This window comes from Girardinichthys multiradiatus, chromosome 23 (genome assembly GCF_021462225.1).
Source record: "Girardinichthys multiradiatus isolate DD_20200921_A chromosome 23, DD_fGirMul_XY1, whole genome shotgun sequence".
Classification (NCBI taxonomy): domain Eukaryota; kingdom Metazoa; phylum Chordata; class Actinopteri; order Cyprinodontiformes; family Goodeidae; genus Girardinichthys; species Girardinichthys multiradiatus.
In genome coordinates this window covers 42751742-42771892 of record NC_061815.1, presented here as the reverse complement: position 1 = coordinate 42771892, position 20151 = coordinate 42751742, and positions in this window count along the sequence as shown.

Sequence of the window (20151 nt, the reverse complement as noted above, 5' to 3'; positions counted from 1 at the left end):
ATTAATTTATCCTTAGTAAATGGATATGTACCACAGGCTTTTAAGGTAGCTGTAATTAAACCATTGCTTAAGAAACCTTCCCTTGATTGAGATGACTTGAAAAATTATAGACCTATATCAAATCTTCCATTCTTATCTAAAATTCTTGAGAAAATAGTTGCTAATCAAATGTGTGAGCATTTACACAGCAATGACCTGTTTGAAGAGTTTCTGTCAGGTTTCAGAGCTCATCATAGCACTGAAACAGCTCTGCTGAAAGTCACTAATGATATTCTTATGGCCTCAGATAATGGACTTGTGTCTGTACTGGTTCTGTTAGATCTCAGTGCTGCATTTGAAACAGTCGACCATAATATTCTCTTAGAAAGGCTGGAATAAGCTGCAGGCATCAGGGGAACAGCGCAAGGCTGGTTTAAATCTTATCTGTCTGACAGATTCCAGTTTGTTCATGTAAATGATAAATCATCTTTAAACTCCAGGGTTAATTGTGGAGTACCACATGGTTCAGTACTTGGGCCAATTCTCTTTACTATATATATGCTTCCAATAGGTAAAATTATCAGGCAGCATAGGATAAATTTTCATTGTTACGCTGATGATACTCAGCTTTACGTATCCATAAATCCTGATGAGCCCAACCAGTTAGACTACAAGCATGTTTTGAACACATAAAAACTTGGATGACTTAAAATGTTTTGCTTCTAAATTCAGACAAGACAGACGTTGTCATCTTTGAACTGGAGTATTTAAAAAAGAAACTGCTTAGTCAATCACTTAACCTGGATGGCATTAAATTGACCTCCGGTAATAAAGTAAAAAACCTTGGTGTTAGTTTTGACCAGGACATGTAATTTAAATCCCATATTAAACAGGTTTCTAGGATTTCCTTCTTTCATCTCCAGAACATTGTCAAAATTAGAAATATCCTGTCCAGGAGTGACGCTGAAAAACTAGTCCATGCATTTGTTACTTCAAGGCTGGACTATTGTAATTCTTTACTATCAGGATGCCCACAAAATGCAGTTAAAAGCCTTCAGCTGATTCAGAATGCTGCAGCAAGAGTTCTGATGAACATTAAAGAGAGATCATATTTCTCCTACTTTAGCTTCCCTTCATTGGCTCCCTGTTAAATCCAGAATATAATTTAAAATTCTCCTCCTCACATATAAAGCCCTTAATGATCTAGCTCCATCATACATCAGAGATCTGATTGTTCCATATGTTCCTAACAGAGCACTTCGTTCTCAGACTGCAGGTTTACTGGTGGTTCCTAGAGTCTCTAGAAGTAGAATGGGAGGCAGATCCTTTAGTTATCAGGCTCCTCTCCTGTGGAACCAGCTCCCAGTTTTAGTCTGTGAGGCAGACACCCTGTCTACTTTTAAGGCTAGGCTTAAAACTTTCCTTTTTGATAAAGCTTATAGTTAGAGTGGCTTGGTTTATCAGGGAGGGAGCCTTCCTCCCTCCCTGTTGGTTGGAGTAAGGGGGAGTCAGGTTTAGCCTAAACCAGCTCAGTTATGGTTGAGGTGCAAACACACCCTCCATTTCTGCTACCTGTATGACCCCCTCTCTTTTCCAATGGTTACAATCAATCTGACAGAGAGAGGTATCCCACTCGTTGTGGTTTTTAGTATAACAATGACCATCAGTGGGCTCTAGATGGACAAACTGTCTACTTTTAAGGCTAGGCTTAAAACTTTCCTTTTTGATAAAGCTTATAGTTAGAGTGGCTTAGGTTATCCTGAACTATCTCTGTAGTTATGCTGCTATAGGCTTGGCTGCTGGAGGACATAATGACCACTTTCACCCTCTTCGCTACATTCTCACACTACTCTCCAATTTTGCATTATTTGCTGTTATTTCAGCTTTTAACTTTGTTCTCTCTCTCTTCACTTCCTAGAAGCTACACCTGGCCTGACTCTGTGTCTACCTGTGACATCTTTCTGGAGAGGTGCATCGTCCGAGCTTCTGCTGGCAACAACTTAATGCTCACCCTCTACCGATGATCCACATGGCCCTGTCTTTCAGTGTTTAACCCTTTCTCTCTCCTAGACATGGCGATTGACTGAGCTTAACTGTAACTAACTCTATGTGCTCTCTTTCAGACTCTAACCTTGAAAACTGGCTTGGAGTTTATCTGTTCTTTCTTTCTAGGTGAAATGACTAAAGGAGCTACATCCATTAACATTTACTTTTCCTTCCCATAGAAAGTACTTCTGGATCAGTGCTTCTTTGTTCTTTTTGTGTCTCGGCTCTGTTCTCTCTAACCCCCAGTCGGTCGTGGCAGATGGCCGCTCACACTGAGCCTGGTTCTGGTTCTGCTGGATGTTTCTTCCTGTTAAAAGGGAGTTTTTCCTCTCCACTGTCGCTACATGCATGCTCAGTATGAGGGAATGCTGCAAGTCACTGACTGGATGCAATCTGCTGGGTTTTCTTAGACAGACAAACGTTTTATCCAATTTGAATAAAAAGCTAACTCTGACTGCACTGTTCAATTGTTAGGATTAATTGGAATGTATGAACCTGACTGTTGTGAAGTGCCTTGAGACAACATGTGTTGTGAATTGGCACTATATAAATAAACTGAATGAATTAATCTTTAACCACTGGGGTCTGTATTTCAACTCAATAGATTTAGCCTATTTAAAAAAAAATAACATCAGAAACTGATTAACAGCACCTCAACTCAGCTGTCTAAACTTTGTTTTTATGCTCCAATAAAATGTAAGTCAAGGCTGAAGGAGACTGATACTGAAAAGAAGGCAATAGGGTTTCATCTGGCTCACAGTAGAAAAGTCACATTTATTTGTGTCTTGGGTAATTAAAAAGTCAAATTCATGAAAATATTTTTAAACAGACAAAAAAACAACTAAACTCTTGCAGATTCTCTTCATATCTGTTTAAAAATGGAGGGGTGAAGAAAAGTCCCAGTTGTCTATGGCGAAGAGAGAGTTGCAGAGGTGATTATGGTCTGTTTCACAGCTTGATGCATCTCACAAATGACATTTACTGTGGAATAGCACTTGTCTTTATTGGTGCACTGTGCAAACTCCCAATCCCAAAGCAGAAAGTTAATTTGTGCTCAATCTCACCTGTGTGTATTTGTGTGTCTGTGTGCATTTTTCCTATCAACAATTCCCAATCCAACCTCGCTTAACAGCATCTGGAGCAAAATTACTCCCTGGAAATAGGGAAGAAGGTTTCTGAACCTATTTTATAATTTTACACCACATTCAGATTAATATTCTCATTTATCAAAAACACTGTAGAAGCTGGAGTTTTGGAGAACTTGACAAAAGGTTAGCACCAGGCATCCTTCTCCCATTTGTTTTCTGTGCCAACAGAACCTGCTTTTTCCCCACAAATAACTTTAAACTGTTTCCATATCTATGGATGTTTTTCCTCACAAAGAAGAAAATGGCCTGCTTACAGATAAGCACTTTTCTTCTGGTAAAATACAGTTTCAGTAAGTCAAGTTCTTAATGTTCTGTGAACGGGACATTTCCCTGTTTCACTGAGGCTCAACAATTTCCGCCAGCAGGCATTTTATGTTTGCCGTCTAAAATAGTTTTATAACCACCTGTTACAACCCTCTTAAAGAAGTTCAGTCATGGCACTGGGTGTAACATAAAACAAGGAAAACCCCTTGAGCAGTTGATGTCTGTGAGTGAAGATTCAATTTACTTTACAATACTGAAATGGTAAAATTACAAACATACAAGATTTAAACACAGTGAAGATTTTAGCTTCAGGGTCTCCAAGGCCAAAATAATGAACAAAAGTCGCTGGTTGTGGTTATACATGTGTTTTAGGAATACAAGAGGGCTATGGTCAGTGTAGACTATGACAGGATTTGTTGTGGAACCTATGTAAACTTCAAAAATATTGCAAAGCAAGTAGCATGGCTAGAGTTTCCTTCTCAATTGTGGGATAGTTTAGTTGATGGTGTTTGAACTTATAGCTGAGAAGTAGGAAATTGGGTGGCTGACACCATCTGCTCCCTCCTGTAGCAACACAGCTCCAATTCCTGTAGCGCTTGCATCTACCTCCAGTTTGAAAGCCTTGTTGAAATCTGGACCTGCCAGTACAGGAGCACTGCAGAGAAGAGACTTTGCACAGTTGAATGCATGTTGACATTCAGTGGTCCACATGAATGGTTCCTTTGGACTACACAGATGAGTTAAAAGGTGCTACCCCTATAGAAAAATGTCTACAAAAACATCTATAGTAGCCAACCAAACCCAAAAATCATCGGAGCTCACATCTTGTGGTGGGCACTGGATAGGTCAGGACAGCTTCCACCTTTGCATTCACTGAACGTATCTGGCCATGACCCACTTCTTTTCCGAGGTACGTTAAAACCCCCTTGGCAAACTCACATTTTGTCAGGTTCAACGAGAGAGAAGCTAGAGTTAACCGAACAAACACATTGTTCAGAGTGTTAATATGATCAATCCAGGGTGATGAATAGATCACAATGTCATCCAGGTAGACATTACAGTTCTTAATGTTTCCTAACACAGAAGTCATCAGTTGCTGAAAAGTAGCAGGGGCAATTCACATGCCAAATGGCATTACTGTATACTGTAAGAAGTGGTCAGGTGTCACAAAAGCTGAATTATCAGAAGCTTTGGTAGTTAAAGTAACTTGCCAGTATCCCTTCAGTAAATCTAGCTTCGTTATATAGTTGCTGATAAAGAAACAGCTATTATCAACCTTCCTCCTAAAACAGCAAAGGAGGTTTATCTTATCTTGCCAAAACAAAAGATTTAAAAAAAAAATGATCAGACAGTGGAAAGAAATCTATTAGTAACAGAAATTGGGGGGATTTCTTTTCTTCCCATAAAAGAAATATCTGGTCCAGTGGTTCTGTGTTTAGTTTTGTTTCCTGGACAGAGCCATTGAACAAGCTTTTGCAGCCACTAATGATGCATAGTCTTTGTTTATTTCTTAGTATAGAAAGTACCTCATGGCCCACATCTCTGTATTAAAATGATTTTTATTGGTCTGTTGTAATATTCTAATCCTAAATGTTGTGTTTTCAGTAGCTGTAAGTAGACAATCATCATTATTAACAGAGACAAAGGCATTAAAACATCAGTGTGTATGTAAGTAATTTATATTATGTGATTCACTTTGTGAATTGAGTTACTGAAATAAATGAACTTTTCAGTAACATTCTGATTAATTGAATTTGACTGTACCGTTGGTCCAGTGCTATCATATTCACCCATATCTCTTTCCTGAATAGAGTTATTGCTGCCAGTAAAATTTGTGTGTTTTGTTTTTTCTCTGTTTTCTTCTCTTTCATGGCCAGTCATTGATAGAGTCATTACTCCTTCTAACTTTGTATAGTCTTTGTTTTTTGTTTTTAAGGGTACATTCCTTTTGTAAAGAACGTACCCCTAGCCCCATTTCTGTGTTAAGCTGTCTTTTTACTGGATGGAGCCAGAGACTGATTGGCCTTGCCATTGCTGCCTGTAGGCATGCATTGTTGATTTTCTTTCCCATTAAAGTTACTCTTGGGCCGGTCCTTCCACTTTCACTTGTATTTCTCTCCTAGAAATCATTACTCAGAGAATTGTTGCTGCCATTAACTAAGCGACCTCTGTTTTGTCTTTTTATGGAACGTATGCATCAAACACAGTGGTTCTGTGTTTGATGGTGCCTCTTTTCTAGACTAAACATTGATGGACTTATCCCTGCTGTACTTGTTTTTTGTTTTTTTTTCTCAATGGAGCTATTGACTGTGCCATTGCTGCCTCTAGTTATGAATACTATGTTTTTCTTTCCAGTAGAAAGTATTTCTTTTCTGTGATTGATGCACAGTTAATGACTTGATGCCATCAACTGGGCTTCCTTTGATAAATAACGTTTTTCAATTGGCATTACAAGGTCATCCAAATGTCACTTTACTCTTTTATAATTAGGATTTAATTGGAGTGTTTAAAATCCAATCTGAATTTAACTGTGCTTAGACTTTGAGAATAAATTAGATTAATCTTAACTGAATTAGGACCAAATTGGATTCTATTTCATTGGATATGAATTGCACCTGTTTGAAGTTTTATCTATTCTCCTTGCTTAACCTCATGCCCATTCCTATCACCACTCAAAAACAGAAATCATCAAAGTATTTTTGTGAGGGAGGATTGGATTCAGAGCTCTGTGGTAATTCTCAGAGTGAAGAGGAAACGTTCAACAAAACAGGTCCCTGCGGTACTCCTTGGCTCTTTACCACCCACTCATTCCCATTCATCCAGGTACAATAGAGTTCTGAAAGTCAGTCAATAATCCAGGCCGTTGTGAAAGCCTACACATGTATTTTCAGGCCTTAAATCACTGCAGGGCTAGCTGAATTGTGTTAAAGCCCCAGAGAAATCAAAGTACATGGTCCAGAGAGAGCTGCCTGCTTTGTGTTTATGAGAAAGGGCTTGCTAAAGTAGGTAGACAGTAATATGTCTAAGTCTGTTTTACAGAGTGAAACTGCAGAGTGCTAGGGAATCCATGAAGGGTATGTATGGCTGGTACAGCTGAGAATAACATGGAGTATACCTCTGACCTTAATCTAATGAAAATGTAATTTAGTTAATTATCTCTGTCAAGGTTTCTATCAGTCTTATTCCTCTTCTCCCTGAAGCCTAAAATCCCTTTAACACTTAAAAACAAACCTTTTAAACTGTTCTGCTGGTCTTTCTTTGTTTTGCTTTTTGTCATAAAGCCACTCTGCAGTTTAATATCTTCAGTTTTTTTCTCACTCATTTATTAGTTGTTCCATTTAATTTGTTTTTTGGTTTCTATGAGTGCACACTCTATGATAAAAGAGAAAGAAAGTCTTATGTTTAAGTTCCCAAAAGTTTTTGTCTGCTTACTTATCTTTTAAGGTTGACCAAAAAACTACTTAAAACTACCATACTTGACAAGCTTTCAGATGTAGAGGCTTTTCGGACCAGGCTGTTTTTTTTTTTTAAAGTACCTTTCTGATTGTAGGCAGTGTGTTCAAATCAGTGGTCTTTCTTTTCTGTTAACTGAATGCCACAAAAGCTCAAGTTTGTGTATTAGGGCCTTCACATTCAGCTTGTGGCCTCTTTTAGGGTCAAAAAACATCCAAAATGTATTGTCTACCTAAAGAATAAAAGATAGAGAATATATTTGTACTAATCATATCTGACGACTTAGACATTGATAAGTGGCAACCTGAGCGAGTGAGTTTTGGATGGTTACAATAAATCTATCAAAATATGATCAAAAGAAACTCCTCTAAGTGTAGCAGGGAAAGAACAAAGACAGACATTTTATTTATATATTTTTTTCTCTTTCTTTATTTTCTATATAATTTATCTTCATATAGAATGTATGGTGTGTTTATTTCATCAAAATATGTGTTTTGTTTTAGGTGTTAAAGTTTGTTTGTATTGGGAGTTTTATTTTTGGGCGTCACAGTGCCCTCTAGTGGTTTATATGGTATGGGCTGTATTATTTGCTATTTCTCGCCAGTCTGCATTGTACGTGGCTGGGAGAGGCTTGTTCCAACGGTGAGGATTGACTCTCCATTTGTGTTCTTTATTATTTTTGTGAAGGTTGCAATAAAGTGCCCAGAAGAGCCGGTCGTCAGTATCCTCCTTAGAGTGTTGTGCACCTGAACACAACGCATGTGGCTGGGACTGCAGACCGTTCCGGCTACATAAGCAAAGACTGCAGCCAAATGCCTTGTAATTAAAAGAGAAAATAAAAACGTTCACAAAAACTATGTAATGGAGGTCATCCCAAAGGTGTGAATGTAGTTACTAACTAGACAGGAGGATGGTAACAGGCAACAGACTGAATGTAAAACTGGAGTATTAGTACAGTGGAGGGGAGGGAGATTTAAGAGAAAATAACTAGTAACTTCTAAAGGGGGAACACAAGAAAATAAATCAGGAGGACAATCATGGGGACACACAGGGATGAGTCAACAATTACATAACAGAACATAGTAAACCCACAGAATATGGAAACTTAAAAATTAACTGAAAACAAACTATGCAGTGTCATTAACCAAAGATCCACCAACCATGCCATTAAGTGCAAAAAATAAATACCTACATGTGTTTGCAATTAATGGTGTGATACAATGTTTTATACTTTTAATGAAACTTTCATTTAATGTTTTTTTTTTTCTAACATTTAGAATTCAAAGTGATTTAAAGTAGTTGCCTAATAATTAAAGGTGTGATGAGCTGGTTTAACTTGGATTTAGAAACTAGCTCTGGTCTTATTTTATTTCTGATACAACTCTAAAATACTCACCTATATAACTGTTAACTGGTCAACTTACTGCCCTATTCTATAATCTAGTGAGAAAACATAAAGTAACAATTTCTCCAGTAATTAACTGTAACTGAAGCCTTTCTCCCAGTAATTAACTCAGCATATCAAAAAGTGTTTAAACAGTACAATGTTAATTCTGAGCCATGACTGGACTCTGTTAAAGTGTTCTACATGGAGGTGGAGGGCACAATGTGTTGCATCAAGCAGATGGCATAGAGTAGGCTGGTGGCATCAGGGCACACTGATACAAATACACACACAGAAACAAACACACCCTTTAACATGCACGGTGACCTCTCTACGACCCCTGCACCAACACCAAATGATCTGTACTATCCAACAGCAAGACATTTCAAGACAAATGGGGATCAAACACACACACACACACACTGTCAGCTGATCACCAGATGCTTTGAGTACATATCTGTTGGCCAGTATGAGTTTGCTCCCTTCTCACAGGACCGAGGCTCTACTTTGAGTGTAAAATGTTAGCAGCCACAGAAAGTGTTGCTAATCCTCAAAAGTAGCAATAATTTTTCTACTGCATAGCTATGAAGATTGAACTCATTTGGTTTAATTTAAAAACAAAAGTCCACTCTTTTCCTTTTATTGTAATTTCAGCAAATTTACGAAATTCTATGTCAATGCTGTCAACATTTTTTCAAAAGCTAACCTGAGTTAATACTCTGTGGCTCCACAGAGTATTGAATATAGTATTGTAGTATAACTTTCATTCCACTTCACAATTGATACCACTTGTGTTGGTGTTTCATATAAAATTCCTATAAAATATATTTATGTTTGTAGTTGTAATGTGACACTATGTAGAAAAGTTCAAGGGGTATAAATACTTTTACAATCCACTGTATTTGCAGAAGACAAATAATTCCTCTTTACACCTTTTAGCAGAGCTCAGAAACCAGGTTCTTTGACATACTGCTTTATTTCTGCGCCAGAGAACAATCTACATTTGTAAACAAAACAATAAGCACACATTACAGCTATTTATTCAACACAGCTTAAAATGAGCAAACAGAAGAATCTGTTAGGTGTTCAACATTATGAAGGAAATCAAGTTGATGAAAACAGATTTTCAGTAGAGTTGATGAAAATCTACTCCTTAGTTTACGACTCAGTGATGTGGAGCCTACAGTTCTTCACCAGCGCCTGCTGACTTAAGCAGCTGACTTGTCCTCCTCATCCTGCTGTGTACATTATGAAACCTGTAATTGCTTTATAGTTCAATTATAATTATTATAAAGTTTTGATTTGCAAAGTGTAGCTCTACAACTGCCCCTTGTGCCCAAAACAAAGTGTTCTTGACTGCCAGATCCTTCCACACAGCCACCATGTCTTTCTCTGTGTTTATTTGCAGCTATGCTGAGCTAAGAGACTGGGTCCTTAAGGTAAAATTACTCTAAAGCTTTTAAAAGACCAGAAGAAGACATGGGCTGTTGTATTGTTCAATAGACTGAAGATACTGATTGATTATATATTCTTTATATTATTATTTTTTTGTGTAAAAAAAAAAAAGGTCTGGTATGGCCACAGTACAAATTATTATGAAAGGTTGTAGCCCCCAACATGTTTATAGTCTATCCCAATTAACCTGTATTCCTAAATTTACATTAAATATAAAAATCTCCAATCGTCTATCTAAATTTCTATCTTTATTTTATGTATAATTATAAATAAATCTAGACGCTATGGGCATAACAGTTGTCAATCACATTAAATTAGCCTACCTACTTATTTACTGCAGTCAGCTGTTCTAAAGTAAGAAAGTAAATGTTTAATTAAATTTCTCCTCAGAGGTTTGCGGAAGCGTAGACCTACAGATCCAGCAGAAGGAAAACCGAGCTACATCACGTTATAACTTTATTGTACTAACGATATACTTTTCATGTTTGCACAATATAATATTTTGTTATTACAACATTAGTATTTAGCACGCCATAACACAAATCTTCAATCAAGTTCTTAAAATATAATGTTTAGATTGTATGAATTTGATTATTTATTGTACAAATTTAGTGAATGTGACTATATATCAGAAATCAGTGTACAATCTCCTGAAAACATTTAATTTAAGTGAAAAAACTGATAAATGGATGAATAGATGGATGTTAACCTTGGTACTATCATAGGGATTAAAGTGCTGATTTCACAACTTATTTGAATCACAGCTGATTTTGAAGGTTTTTGAATTTACCTTCATTTATACATGAGGGAGTCTAAAATCCAACTAGTGCCATGATAAATATTATTGGCATAGCTGTGTATGTGTCCCTCAGCAGGTGTACACCATCTGCCTGATGAGCGTGATTTAATAAGTCAGTCAAGATTTAGGATACAGTTTCACAAAAAGAGTGTCTGAATGTGGTTTATCTCTTACACTAATCTTGTGATAAAAGGCAATGCTATGATGCACGAATAGTTTATTTTAATAAAAAGGTAAGCACCAGAGATTAGCAGATATTGTACATTAGTTTTGTTTGCTTTCACTGTCCTACTATGTCTGTTTTTCCTTCCAACTTTGAGGTGAGTGTAAAACCCTGAAAAAGTTGCCAAGCAATCACAGGGCCTACTTCAATTTAAATAAATGTTCTTTTTATAAATAAAGTTTTATTTTTAAATAAAGTTTCATTAAGAACCCCTCATGACGACTACAAAATCGAGGCATGTGACGTCGCCCGGTACGGCGGAGCTGGGGTCCCACCCTGGAGCCAGGCCTGGGGTCCAGAGTCGTCAGAGAGCGCCTGGTGGCTGGGTTGCTCCTCGCGGGACCCGGCCGGGCCAAGCCCGAACGAGAAACGCGAGACCATCCCCCAGTGAGCCCACCACCTGCAGGGGGAACCGTGAGGGACCGGTGCAAAGAGGATTGGGTGGCGGACGAAGGTGGAGACCTCAGCGGCCTGATCCCCGGATGCTTAGGCTGGCTTTAGGGACGTGGAATGTTACCTTGCTGGGGGGGAAGGAGCCTGAGCTTGTGCGGGAGGTCGAGAGATATCGACTAGAAATAGTCTGGAACCCATCTCCTCGAGAGGGGCTGGACTCTCTTCTACTCTGGAATGGCCCACGGGGAGAGGCGGCGGGCTGGGGTGGGTTTGCTTGTCGCCCCCCAGCTCAGCCGTCTAGTGTTGGGGTTTACCCCAGTGGATGAGAGGGTCGCATCCCTGCACCTTCGGGTTGGGGAGAATTCTCTGACTATCATTTCGTCCTATGGGTAGTGGTAGTGCAGAGTACCCGGCCTTCTTGGTGTCCCTGTCGGGGGTGCTGGATAGTGCCCCTCCCGGGGACTCCATTATTCTGCTGGGGGACTTCAACGCCCACGTAGGAAACGACAGTGACACCTGGAGAGGCGTGACCGGGAGGAATGGCCTCCCCGATCTGAATCCGAGCGGTGTTTTGGTATTGGACTTCTGTGCTAGTCACGGATTATCCATAATGAACACCATGTTCAAACATAAGGGTCTCCATCAGTGCACTTGGCACCAGGACACCCTAGGCAGGAGGTCAATGATCGACTTTGTTGTCGTATCATCAGACCTTCGGCCACATGTTTTGGACACTCGGGTGAAGAGAGGGGCTGAGCTGTCTACTGATCACCACCTGGTGGTGAGTTGGATCCGCTGGGGGAGGGGAAAGCCGGACAGACTTGGCAGGCCCAAGTGCATAGTGAGGGTCTGCTGGGAACATCTGGCAGACCCCTTGTCCAGGGATGTATTCAACTCTCACCTCCGGGAGAGCTTTGACCAGATTCCGAGGGATTTTGGAGAAATAGAGTCCGAGTGGACCATGTACTCCGCATCTATTGTCGATGCTGCTGCCCGTAGCTGCGGCCATAAGGTCTGCGGTGCCTGTCGCGGCAGAAATCCCCGAACCCAATGGTGGACACCGGCAGTAAGGGACGCTGTCAAGCTGAAGAAGGAGTCCTATCGGCTGTGGTTGGCTTGTGGGACTCCTGAGACGGCTGACGGGTACCTGTGGGGCCAAGCATGCCGCGGCCCGGGCGGTGGCAGAGGCAAAAACTTGGACCTGGGAGGAGTTCGGTGAGGCCATGGAGAAGGACTACCTGTTGGCCCCGAAGCGATTCTGGCACACCGTCCGGCGCCTCAGTAGGGGGAAGCAGTGCTTTGCCAACACTGTTTACAGTGGGGGTGGGGAGCTGCTGACCTCGACTGGGGACATTATCGGGCGGTGGAAGGAGTACTTCGAGGATCTGCTCAATCCTGCCATTACGCATTCCCTGGTGGAAACAGAGGCTGGGGACTCGGGGTTGGAGTCTTTCATCACCCAGGCTGAAGTCACCGAGGTGGTTAAAAAGCTCTGCGGTGGCAGGGCTTCAGGGTTGGATGAGATCCGCCCTGAGTACCTCAAGTCTTTGGATGTTGTGGGGCTGTTGACACGCCTCTTCAATATTGCGTGGCGGACGGGGACAGTGCCTCTGGATTGGCAGACTGGGGTGGTGGTCCCCCTACATAAGAAGGGTGACCGGAGGGTGTGTTCCAACTACAAGGGGATCACAATCCTCAGCCTCCCTGGTAAGGCCTACGCCAGGGTATTGGAGAGGAGAGTCAGGCCGATAGTCGAACACCGGCTTCAGGAGGAGCAGTGTGGTTTTCGTCCCGGCCATGGAACACTGGACCAGCTCTATACCCTCTACAGGGTGCTCGAGGATTCATGGGAGTTTGCCCAACCGGTCCACATGTGTTTTGTGGACCTGGAGAAAGCATTCGACTGTGTCCCTCATGATGCCCTGTGGGGGTTGCTCCAGGAATATGTAGTATGCCCTGTACTAGGGGCCATCCGGTCTCTGTACAAGCGGAGCAGGAGTTTGGTTCGCATTGCCCGCACTAAGTCGGATCTGTTCCCGGTGCATGTTGGACTCCGGCAGGGCTGCCCTTTGTCACCGGTCCTGTTCATAACTTTTATGGACAGGATTTCTAGGCGCAGCCAAGGGCCGGAGGGGGTCTGATTTGGGGACCAGAGGATTTTGTCTCTTCTTTTTGCAGATGGCGTGGTCCTGCTGGCCCCTCTCTAGCCAAGACCTACAGCACGCACTGGGGCGGTTCGCATCCAAGTGTGAAGCGGCTGGGATGAAAATCAGCTCCTCCAAGTCCGAGGCCATGGATCTTGACCGGAAAAGGGTGTCTTGTCCTCTTCAGGTTGGAGGGGATTTCCTGCCTCAAGTGGAGGAGTTCAAGTATCTCGGGGTCTTGTTCACGAGTCAGGGAAGAATGGAGTGGGAGATCGACAGACGGATCGGTGCGGCTGCCAGAGTAATGGGGGCACTGTGCCGGTCTGTTGTGGTGAAGAGAGAGCTGAGCCGAAAAGCGAAGCTCTCGATTTACCGGTCGGTCTACGTTCCTACCCTCACCTATGGCCATGAACTTTGGGTCAAGAACGAGATCTCGGATACAAGCGGCTGAAATGCACTTCCTCCGTATGGTGGCCGGGCACTCCCTTAGAGCTCGGCCATCCGGGAGGGGCTCGGAGTAGAGCCGCTGCTCCTCCACATCGAGAGGAGCCAGTTGAGGTGGTAAAGCGGAAGTCGATGAGTACGACGAGTACGAGTAAAGTTTTATCAAAGAAAATCCTTTTCCACAAATAGTTTGAGTCTTCATGAACCTATGTTTTCCATGTCTCATCTTGGCAAAACATGCAACCGTCATGGGTCTAAGAAAATTCAAAAAAGCCGAAGCAACACAATATCCTCAAATAGACTATAAGCTTGAATATTTTTAAAGATCAATATAAAAGCCCAGTTCAAACAAATCTGACAGGAAATAAATTGTATTTTAAATTACTGCAACTAAAGAAATAATGCAATTCATGCCATATCTTAAATTTATAGTACAGCATTATTATGTTAACCTTTTACATGAGTTATGGCCAGCTAAAAAGTGTTTCAGTAATATAGGATCAAACCAGGAATAATCTCTATTTTTATTGTGTGTGTGTTTGTGTCCTATCACACCTTGACAGCCACTATTAATTGCATTTTGTTGTGTACAGTACATTTAAAGTAGATATAAAATCTCACCAGACTGAAACTGTCACAGAAGAATTATTGCAGTTATTAAAATTACATAGAAGGAGTTTGGAGGGGTGCAAAGACTGAAAAGCCGATTACAGTTTTACAGTAGTTCAAAATAACGCCTCACATTGGGTCCCTCAGGCCAAAGCTCTGGATTGTACATAGCAGCTCATCACTGCATTCTGCAGAAACTTTAAATGACGCCTATCTGGTATTTATTGTGGTGATTCTGTGACATGTTACATCCTGCCCTATTTTGACATTAGCACATAATGTTTCCACTTCTAAGTCAGGTGAAAATTTTGAGGCAAAGACACTCACCAATTTAGTTTTCACCAACTGATGTCCCCTGGGGCTCCAGTTACTACTATGGTCTCCCCCCCTTCCCTACGTCCCAAAGTAGGTCAAGAGCAATGCGCTGACTTAACAACAGGCTCTTTGTGCTGTTGATGATGCAGTTTAAAGACCTGGCTCCACTTAGGAGATCCAGTTAACGGCATAGTTCCTCTGGAGTACATCACAGGTGTATTATCCCTCACGCTCGAAAGAGATTCCCCATCCGCTCCCTGAGAGCTGTGTTCGGTGACCAAAGCTCCGAAATCCCCCATGGTGGTGTTCACGTCTTTAGAGACCGTTGCGCCCTGCTTCCTTGCTGGAGCAGACCTGTCAATACGTCCCTGATCAGCGTTTTTTCAGGGTGCACACTCGGCTTCGCACATCCGCCGTGACAGCGTGAAGGCCTTCGCTGATTTCAGCCTAGCATTGAAGTGTCTTCTTCATGGTGAAAACTGCAGCATGAAGCTGTTCTGTTTTGTGAAGCAGGCCACAGACATCTGTGTTAGCAAAGGTCTCTGGCGGCAGCTCATACAAGTAATGAGACACAAATCTAGGAACATTGCCCCTGAACTCATTTAGCAATTTAAGACGGGCCTGATGAGAGATGTTGCACTGTGTACTTGGATGTCTCTATCCAGTCAGAATCAAATGTGTTGACGGCCTTAGAATCTTTAGTTTCACAAAGAGGTAGTGTAAAAATTAATTCAGTTTCTCTTTTTATGATTGTTTGATCAATTATACAAGTCATACAAACATACTAGAGTGGTGCTTCAAAAATCCCATTGATTGTTATACAGAAGTCTAGTATATTTTGAATATTTGCTCATTTTAACAGTTGCTAAAGGGAAATGTTATCTTTATTAAAATTGAGAGAATGAACTAGAATCTAACAAGCTAACATGCAAGAAAAAGAAAGAAAGGGTGCTTAAGTTTGACCAGATTTGGAAGTATTTGAAGTGCTCTTTTCAATGGCTGGTCTACATTTCCATACCGGAAGCTAAATCCAGTCTGGGATGGTCTTTTGCATTTCTGAGTCATAAAGACGTTTCTCAGAATGTCCTTGAGGTTAGGGTTAGCCCTGAAAGCCCTTCTACACAGCCTCCATACATGCTTTGTGTTGTGATTATGAATATATTATTTAATATAAATATTTTTATATTTTATTAAATAATATTTCGGTCCGTTAAGGGTTGTCCTGTGAATACCAACCCAATGAGGCGGTGGTATTAGGACAAAATTGAAAGCGATGAGCCAAGCTCTGACATTATTGAACAGCAAAACTCTGCATACACATGGAATGAATTCATACAATTTTTTTAAAATACAAGAATTTATTAACAAAAATAAGTCAACTCAAGTCAAATATATTTCAATCAACAAACTCTTTACTATGCTAAAACAATCCAACTAAACTACCAAGCAGAATTAAAGAATAACAAAGACTAATGGGCTATGTACAATAAAAACAAGTTGATCAAAGATGATTGAAAATGACCATGACCATGACCAAAAGAGTGATGCAATATTACCATGCAATGTTTATGTTTGAGAACCAAGGATTATCTTGAAGAATCTGGAATTGAAGTTAAGTTAGTCTTGGAACCAACTTAGACAATAATTGGCATACCTTTAGACAACCATTCACAATGCACGATCAGATAAAATATTATTTTAATAAAATAATGTTTTAAAGAATGATCTGCTGAATAAAACCAACCTTATGGATGACCATTTCTCAACGGTGTCTAATTAGCTGCCTTTATTTATAAAAATAATATTTAAAGAAATATTATTAAGGGAATATTTTAGAAAAGAGCCAAATCTTTCTAGAGAAATTGGGCTTAATGGTGTTTACTTAGTTATCAGATTTAGTAAAATAATGTTTAGGGACTATAATTTACTAGCTTGAAAACTAGCAACCTTTCTGTTAAATATTCCCTAGCAGGCAAGCACGTGTTCTTAGCTTGTTAGCAGTGAAAGCTAATAAAAGAAGCTGACAGCTTAGCAGCAGAATCAAACACACACCTTTAAAATATCGTTAGAAGGGTTAAAATGCATGAGCGCGGACGGCACATTATGGCCGATCTTCTGTGTTTAAAATCACCCTTTAAATAAAGTTTGACTTAACTTTAAAAACACACAAACAAAGAACACAACGCTGAGCACGTGTGCTGCAGATAGCCTGCTAGCACCAAGATAGCTGAGTTCAACATAAATAAAACCAAACTTCATAAAATGAAAAACGTTTAGATCATTTCATCCTAAATATCTCTCTGCCCAAACTCTAACCTCGTTCGAATTGTGTTGAGGAGGAGTTGTCCGGGCGACGACGACGTTTGAAGAAAGCTCCGTGAACAAATGGTTAGCTTCCAGCTAACCTCCGTAGCTGTGGATGAAAGACGAGCCGTCTTTTCATCGTTCTGTCTGCCAACCAACTGCACATTACCGTAACCACGGTGATGCGGGGCCGTTGTCCTTCCTTCAGACTCGGCTAGTAGAGACCGCGTCACTGCAGGGAATTCTCTGGAACACAGTTTGCTTTTGCAGGCCTCAGAGAGAAAGTAAAGCAATGCTTATACCTTAATTTTCCCTTTTATGAATGAATACCGGGTACACAAACAGTGATTCATTCGTACTTAACTTGTGCATATAATCGCGTGATCTTATGACACCCTTGGATTCAGTTTGAAGAGTTTATGTCTTTTTGCCAGCAAAGAGACATTAGCGCGCTGCCTCCTCTATCCTGGTCCCGCAGAGGAGCAGTGGAAGAGGCAGGATGTAGCAAGAGCGGTGCTTTTATCTGGACAGTGACGTCACAGGAAGTCCGCAGTTATCCTGTTTCCTGGCTGTGCCGGAAGTAGGTTAATGCAATTTATTTTGAAAGTTTCAGAAACGTTTGTACCGCATCTTTCATGTTGTTTCCATGGCTGTGGTTCCAACATAGTTATCAAGTTTAGTAAAATAATATTTAGGGAAATATTATTTCCTAGAATGAAAACTAACAACCCTTTTCGGTAAATGATCTTTAGTAGGCAAGCACGTGTTCTTAGCTGTTAGCGGTTGGAGCTAACAAAAGAAGCTAATAGCTTATCATCAGAATCAAACACATAGCTTTAAAATACCACTAATAAAAGGGTTAAATTGCATAAACGTGGACACCACATTATGGCCGATCTTCTGTGTTTAAAATTACCCTTTAAATAAAGTTTGTCTCAAAAACAAACAAACAAAGAACACATAAACTGAGCACATGTGCTGAACAGATAATCTGCTAGCACTAAGATTGCTGAGTTTTCAACAAAAACAAAACCAAATGTCATAAACAAAAAATTTTTAGATTATTTCACTCTAAACTACTCTCTGCCCTAAACACAACCTCTTAAGTGTACCGTGCTGAGGAAAAGTTGTCCGAGGCGACGAAGTTGAGGAAAGCGTTCACAATGAACAAAGGATTAACTTGTAGCTAACCTCCGTAGGTGTGGGGTGGGGTGGCTCACTCTGTCGGGCTGGCTGGACTGCACGTTACTGCTGTAGCCACGGTGATGCGGTCCTGTTGTCCTTCCTTCAGACCGGAAAAAACTGCTCCACTCGGTGTTGTAGAGAAAGGGTCTCTGCTGGGAACTCTCTAGAACACAGTTTGCTTCTGTAGACCTCAGAGAGAAAAATCAAGCAACGCTTGTAACTTAATTACCCCCGTTCATGAATGAATACCGAATACACAAACAGCAATTCATTCCTACTTAACTTAGTGCATATGATCGCGTGATCGTATGACACTCTTGAATCCAGTTTGAAAAGTTATGTCTGTTTGCCTGCAAAGAGACATTAGCGCGCTGTGTCCCTGCGTCCAGTTCCGCTGGGGACCTGCATGGAAAGATCAGTTTGTTGCAAAAGTGGGTTTTGTATTCAGACAGTGATGTCACAGGAAGTCTGCTGTTATCCCGTTTCTGGCTATACTGGAAGTAGGTTAATGCGATTTATTTGGAAAGTTCCAGAAAAGTTGTTACTGGTCCTTCATTTTGTACTAATGGCTGGGGTCCCAACATTTGCAATATTTCAATTTAATTTACTTTATTGACTGGCATTCAAAAACCTTCAAATTCATCCATTTGTGAGAACCCTTATTTGCCTAAAACAAAACAACAAAAAGATTCATTGTAAAGATCTAACAAAAAGATCAAATACAACTGTTATAAAAATTATACCATCAATGCCAAGAGATTCAAAGGTTTAATGTTGAATGGAAGACCATTTAGACCAGCAAACCACTTTCCATTATTAAGTGCAACAAATGGTTTTCTTTTTGTTTAGTAATTTGTTGACTGTCAGTGCTGACAATAACCTCTCTTAGAATTCATTACTTTTATGAGCCAATCTATTTTATGGTAATTAGCAAGCAGTTATAAAACATTTACTGTTTTGATTATTTGTGGAACCATGAATGAACACACACACAATCACCAGCCAACAGGCATTGAAACACATTTATTTCTCTATAGTGACAAATGTCTTCTGTTGTCAGCTAGGATGATAACACAGAAAAGTGTCAGGTGAAAATGCCAGCTGTGCCCTGCCATTACCTGGAACATCAATAAGAATTCATTTACCGAGGCTCCCAATGGGATGTCCCATTATTCCCGTGTCAAGATTGTGGCTGAAACTCCTAATTTTCCCTCGGCGAGAGGAAATCACACACACTTCGGTTCAAGATAAAAGCAGATCCCTACACTCGCAGAACTATGAGTATATGTGGTATAATTTAAAACAAACATCCTCAGTTGACAGCTGTGGAGTTACTGCTTCATCTTCAAGTGTTGATGACTTCATCTGAACAAGGCAAACAAAGTAAATGCTTTTCCTGTCGTAAAAAAACTGCACACCCTCTACTGAGAGGTATACATTATAAATGTATTATATAGCCACCTGTATGTTAAACATGATCATGTAAACTTAAATACATTTCATTTCAAAGACTCAAGCACAGTTATTTCCTTGCTTATTAAACCCTCAAAATTAACAAATCACATATTGCCTTCAGTGTTAACAATCAAGGACACTTCAGGTTCAGCTGTTACTGATGTCAAATTTTAGCAATGCTGATAGACATACAGACATGCAACATGTTCACATGCAGAAGAGAAGGCAGCAGCAGGTTGATCCCTCCACCAAGTTCTCCACAGGTTCTAGATGACACACCACTGTTCTTAAATTTCTGACCCTTAGCCTAATTATGTGTTGAGATGTGAACCCAATGAACAGAACACCAGACAGTCAGAAGTCACTGCCAAAACTTCTAAATTGGTATGAAGTCAGGTAACTGATGCTCTACATTAAACAAACCAGTTTAGGAATTCATGTTCTGTTTACCATCCACTGTGTTTTTCTGTGGTTGTCTGATGAGCTAACCCCTCCCTCCTACTTCCCTATGTCTAAGGGATTGCTCAATCCAGCTCTCCATCTAACGGGTC